Here is a 6,682-nt window from a genome sequence, read left to right on the forward strand (position 1 = left end):
ACACACTCAACTTTTTCCAAAACTTGTATTCTAACAGTAGGCAGATGATGTTCTAAGACCACAATGAATTTTTTCCTAGGGAAGCCTATGAATTTTATCTCAAATACTCAAAAATTACTTTTAGCTCTAGGGAATGCAATGTGTGCATTGTTATATCAGAGATACATTTATATTCATGCAAAATAATGGAGAAATATACATTTCTGTGTGACATGAAAGTTGTTCCCAATTCTATATAAGACGTTAAAATATTAATCCCTTTTTTTAGACCAAAAAAGATTAAAGCTCCTATTTCCCGAAGTACAAAATTAGACGAAAGATCAGTCAGAAAGAGATCTATAAAATTCTAAAACCATTCCTATTCCTCTGGAAAGCATTATATAATTCAGAATTCAAAGGATGAGATATTCAAATAAGGCTCTTTTCACCAATACCCAAGAGCCTCAGCTTAGCAATGAACTAAGATACTCATCTTTTACTAATGTAGTAATTAGAAATACAGAATCAGAATTTCTAATGTTACATGTATTCCTTAATTTGTAAGTCTTTAATGTTATAGAAGATGAGTGAATAAAATGAAAAGTTAGCTTTATAAAAAGAAAAAGTAAGAGGTCACATTTACACCGTACAATGAGATAGAATCTTGCCTACCAACACATTTGTTGAGAATGCAATACCTTTAGAGATGATTTTTTAAAATAATGTATATTTCATTGTCTTTTAAGCTCTCAATTCACGTCTTCCAGTAATAAACAAATTATTAGTTAATTTTTATAAGATATTTACAATTGGCAAAAGGGATTTCCAATATTCCAGACTATTCCAATATGTTGTTTGTTTTGAAACCTAAAAAGTTCCAGGGCCCCATATACAAGTATTTGTTCTATGTACTCCCCTATTTGTTCTATGGATTCCCCCATTTCATGAAAGATTATTACACAAATGAAATTAGATTTCATTCAAAGAGCTCAGATTTCAGAGAGTAGACTAGGACTAATAAAATAATTCTTGAAATATGGAACACTTGAAATGGTAGCTTCAACTCTGGTGACTCCTGAAATCTTTTTATTTCCTTAGCTTGTATAATTCTCGTAAATGGTGTTCCAAGGACAGAGGCCAAAATAACTGAAAGGTATTTCATTTAAATTTTCCAAATATTTTTTCTGAACTTTTCTATGAATTCCAAAGTACATTTGAGATGTCATGAAAGCTTGGTTTCGTCTGTTTTTTTTTTTGTCTTTTATTCAGGGCCTAGGTACATTTATTTGTTTGTTTACAAAATTTACTGAGCCCAACCCCATCCTAGCCACTGTGTTCCTCCAGGGCAGCAGCCGAGCCTACACACCCCATATAACATGAGCAGCCCAGGAAGGAGGCAAGTGGGAGCTAGGACCAAGGGAGGGGAAGCCACAGCGGTCTGCTATGAGTCACCTTGGTTTAGTCTTAAATAAAGTTACCAGAAGCTATTTTCTGAGAAATATTTAATGATTGCTAGAACTCTGTTAATAAAATGGAAACAACCACAAGGATTTATAAAGCACAAACCAATGCACAGCTAATATCACGTTTCCTCTTCACTTCATAATGGCATTTGGGACTGAAAGAGACACAAGTGAGCAAAATCAACATTGTCTTACCATTGACAGTTTTTACAAAGTTTTTTAACCACATCCAGGGTGACATTCTTGCAGAAACTGAATTTCACACATTCCAAACTAATATGACAATAATTAGCCAATGAGCAAACCCTGGAAAGAAGGAAGAGGACAAAAGGTTATTGGAATAGATTGTGAAATGCACTTTTTACAAAGTTTACAAAAATTCAACCCTCAAATTTACCTTGGCCCTGCATATCCACTAACCCCACCCTATTGTTCCTCACCTACTGGTCCCGCCTTCCCAACCAGGCTGAGGCTACAAATGGACCTTCCAGAAACACACACGATGAACACACCTAATACAATTTCCAGACCATAAAAATAAAGTAAAAAAGTAAACATGACAGGGGCAAAGATTTAAAGATGTCAGAGTTTCATTCTGAGATTCTGAGAAAAATGGTAAAAGTAGATAAATCCAGATAATTGTTACAGTGTTATCATTTTGATGTGTATTTAATAATAATGAGGTAAAAGTAATCATTATCTTAACATCTGGCACCAGAGTTACTCCCAGAAGGGAACCATCTTAGTTTGGGATAATACCTTTATTTTAAAAAAAAAAAGATTTATTTATTTATCTTTATTCATTTTTGGCTGCATCGGGTCTTAGTTGTGGCATGCGGGCTCTTCGTTGTGTTGTGCGGGCTTCTCTCTAGTTGTGGCAAGAGGGTTTTCTCTTCTCTACTTGTGGTGCACAAGCTCTAGAGCCCATGGGCTCTGTAGTTTGTGGCACATGGGCTCCGTAGTTTGTGGCATGCGGGCTCTAGTTGAGGTGCGCAAGCTCAGTAGTTGTGGCACACAGACTTAGTTGCCCCGTGGCATGTGGGATCGTAGTTCCCTGACCAGGGATCAAACCCGCATCCCCTGCATTGGAAGGCAGATTCTTAACCACTGGACCACCAGGGAAGTCCCTGGGGTAATACCTTGATAGACTCTTGCAAGAGAAAAGAATCTGCAGAATAACATGTAATAGTTCTGCCAATTTTCATAGACAAGGATGGATTTTTCTTGCTCCTGAAAAGTGAACAAGGAAGACAGTGGAGAGAAGAGAGACGACAGAAAAATGGAGAGAGGCTGGACCCCTCAAGGTGAGAAGGCTGCTGGGGAGCCAGTGGAAGAACTTGTGAAAGTGCTATAAGCCCTTCCTACGGTACCTGAAACATTTCTGCTGAAGTCTGTTTTGCTCACAAATGAACTAGAAGAAGAGGCAGAGGTAACACTGATCATGTGAAAGGGAGGAAGAGCCCAGGAGGCAAGAGAAGACAGGAGGGAACATGAGCACGTAAATCCCACCCCAGAATTTGTCAAAATTATGGGCATGGAATTTTGATAACCTTAAGCAAATGTTTACCTAGATCTCAGCAGTCAAAAAGCCTCCTTCAGGACAAGGGATCTCTATAACCGAAATCACAAGTTCTCAAAGGATGGCTCCCGGACCAGCAGCAGCAACAGCAGCATCACCTGCGAAATTGTTAGAAATCTGGGGGGCTTCACCCCGAACCACTAAATCAGAAATTCCAGGGGTCAGGCTCACCAATCTAACAAGTCTTCCAGGTGATCCTGATGCACAAAAAATCTGAGAACCACTGGCCTGAAAAATGATTCACAGCCTTGGCCATGTATTAGTTTCACCTGTGACATGATGAATAAAAAATACTGATGCCAGAGAATCACTCTCAATGATTCTACCAACATAAATTATACTTCAAAGAAACAAATTCTTGAAAATAAGTCTATAGGCAGAAGCGCCAAAAATCTCTATTAGACATAGCTTCAGGATGGCGGAGGAGTAAGACGTAGAGATCACCTTCCTCCCCACAAATACATCAAAACTACATCTACGGGCTTCCCTGGTGGCACACTGGTTGAGTGTCCGCCAGCCGATGCAGCGGACGCAGGTTCGCGCCCCGGTCCGGGAGGATCCTGCGTGCCGCAGAGCGGCTGGGCCCGTGAGCCATGGCCACTGAGCCTGCGTGTCCGGAGCCTGTGCTCCGCAACGGGAGAGGCCACAACAGTGAGAGGCCCGCGTACCGCAAAAAACAAAACAAAACAAACAAAAAAAACTACATCTACATGAGGAACAGCTCCTACAGAACACCTACTGAACGCTGGTGGAAGACCTCAGACTTCCCAAAAGGCAAGAAACTCCCCATGTACCTGGGTAGGGCAAAAGAAAAAAGAAAAAACAGAGACAAAAGAATAGGGACAGGACCTGCACCTCGGGGAGGGAGCTGTGAAGGAGGAAAAGTTCCCACACACTAGGAAGCCCCTTCACTGGTGGAGATAGCAGGTGGCAGAGTGGGGGGGCGGGGAGCTTCAGGGCCACAGAGGAGAGCGCAGCAACAGGGGTGCAGAGAGCAAAGCAGAGAGATTCTCACACAGAGGATCGATGCCGACCAGCACTCACCAGCCTGAGAGGCTTGTCTGCTCACCCGCGGGGGCGGGTGGGGGCTGCGAGCTGAGGCTCGGGCTTTGGAGCTTAGATCCCAGGGAGAGGACTGGGGTTGCCCAGAGACGGGCATGAGCCGCGGCTATCAGCACGGACCTCAGAGACAGTCATGAAATGCTAAGGCTGCTGCTGCAGCCACCAAGAACCCTGTACGCAAGGACAGGTCACTGTCCATACCTCCCCTCCCAGGAGCCTGTGCAGCCCACCACTGCTAGGGTCCCGTGATCCAGGGACAACTTCCCCGGGAGAACACACGTCGTGCCTCAGGCTGTTGCAACGTCATGCCGGCCTCTGCTGCCAGAGGCTCGCCCCGCATTCCGTACCCCTCCCTCCCCTCCGGCCTGAGTGAACCAGATCCCCCTAATCACATGCTCCTTTAACCCCATCCTGTCTGGGCAGGGAACAGATGCCCTCAGGCGACCTACACACAGAGGCGGGGCCACATCCAAAGCTGAACCCCAGGAGCTGTGCGAACAAATAAGAGAAAGTGAAATCTCTCCCAACAGCCTCAGGAGCAGAGGATTAAATCTCCACAATCAACCTGATGTACCCTGCATCTCTGGAATACCTGAATAGACAATGAATCATCCCAAAATTGAGGCAGTGGACTTTGGGAGCAACTGTAGACTTGGGGTTTGCTTTCTGCATCTAATTTGTTTCCGGTTTTATGCCTAACATAATTTAGTATTTAGAGATTATCATTGGTATATTTGTTTATTGATTTGGTTTCTGTCTTCCTTTTTTTATATATATATATTTTTTTCCTTTTTCTCCTTTTCTGAGTATGTATGTGTATGCTTCTTTGTGTGATTTTGTCTGTATAGCTTTGCTTTCAACATTTGTCCTAGGGTCTGTCTGTCCATTTTTGGTTTTGGAGGGTTTTTTAGTATAGTTTTTAGCACTTGTTGTCATTGGTGAATTTGTTTTTTGTTTTGGTTGCTCTTTCTTTTTTTTTTATTACCTTTTTATTTTTTTATTTTTAATAATATATTTTTAATTTCTTATTTTAATAACTTTATTTTATTTTATTTTTCTTTCTTTCTTTTTCTCCCTTTCTTCTGAGCAGTGTGGCTGACACGGTCTTCGTGCTCGGGCCGGGTGTCAGGCCTGAGCCTCTGAGGTGGGAGAGCCAAGTTCAGGACATTGGGCCACCAGAGACCTCCTGGCCCCACATAATATCAAATGGCAAAAGCTCTCTCAGAGATCTCCATCTCAATGTGAAGACCCAGCTCCACTCAACAACCAGTAAGCTACTGTGTTGGACACACTATGCCAAGCAACTAGCAAGACACAAACACAACCCCATCCATTAGCAGAAAGGCTGCCTAAAATCATAATAAGGTCACAGACACCCCAAAACACAACACCGGATGCGGTCCTGCCCACCAAAAAGACAAGATCCAGCCTCATCCACCAGAACACAGGCACCAGTGCCCTCCACGAGGAAGCATACACAACCCACTGAACCAAACTTACCCACTGGGGGCAGACACCAAAAACAACGGGAACTGCGAACCTGCAGCCTGTGAAAAGGAGACCCCAAACACAGTGAGTTAAGCAAAATGAGAAGACAGAGAAAAACATAGCAGATGAAGGAGCAAGGTAAAAACTCACCAGACCAAACAAATGAAGAGGAAATAGGCTGTCTACCTGAAAAAGAATTCAGAGTACTGACAGTAAAGATGATCCAAAATCTTGGAAATAGAATGGAGAAAAAACAAGAAATGTTTAACAATGACCTAGAAGAACTAAAGAGCAAACAAACAGTGATGAACAACACACTAAATGAAATAAAAAATTCTCTAGAAGGAATCAATAGCAGATTAACTGAGGCAGAAGAATGGATAAGTGACCAGGAAGATAAAATAGTGGAAATAACTACTGCAGACCAGAATAAAGAAAAAAGAATGAAGAGAAATGAGGACAGTCTCAGAGACCTCTGGCACAACATTAAATGCACCAACATTCAAATTACAGGGATCCCAGAAGAAGAAAAAAAAGGGACTGAAAAAATATTTGAAGAGATTATACTTGAAAATTTCCCTAATACAGGAAAGGAAATAATCAATCAAGTCCAGGAAGCACAGAGAGTCCCATACAGGATAAAACCAAGGAGAAACATGCCAAGACACATATTAATCAAACTATCAAAAAGTAAATACAAAGAAAAAATATTAAAAGCAGCAAGGGAAAAGCAACAAATAACATACAAGGGAATTTCCATAAGGTTAACAGCTGGCCTTTCAGCAGAAACTCTGCAAGCCAGAAGGGAGTGGCAGGAAATATTTAAAGTGATGAAAAAGAAAAACCTACAACCAAGATCACTCTACTCAGCAAGGATCTCATTCAGATTCGACAGAGAAATTAAAACCTTTACAGACAAGCAAAGACTAAGAGAATTCAGCACCACCAAACCAGCTTTACAACAAATGCTGGAGGAACTTCTCTAGGCAGGAAACACAAAAGAAGGAAAAGACAATAAGAAACTGAAAACAATAAAGAAAATGCTAATAGAAACACACATATCGATAACTACCTTAAATGTAAATGGATTAAATGCTCCAACCAAAAGACA

The sequence above is a fragment of the Orcinus orca genome, chromosome 6 (genome assembly GCF_937001465.1).
Source record: "Orcinus orca chromosome 6, mOrcOrc1.1, whole genome shotgun sequence".
In the NCBI taxonomy this organism is placed as follows: domain Eukaryota; kingdom Metazoa; phylum Chordata; class Mammalia; order Artiodactyla; family Delphinidae; genus Orcinus; species Orcinus orca.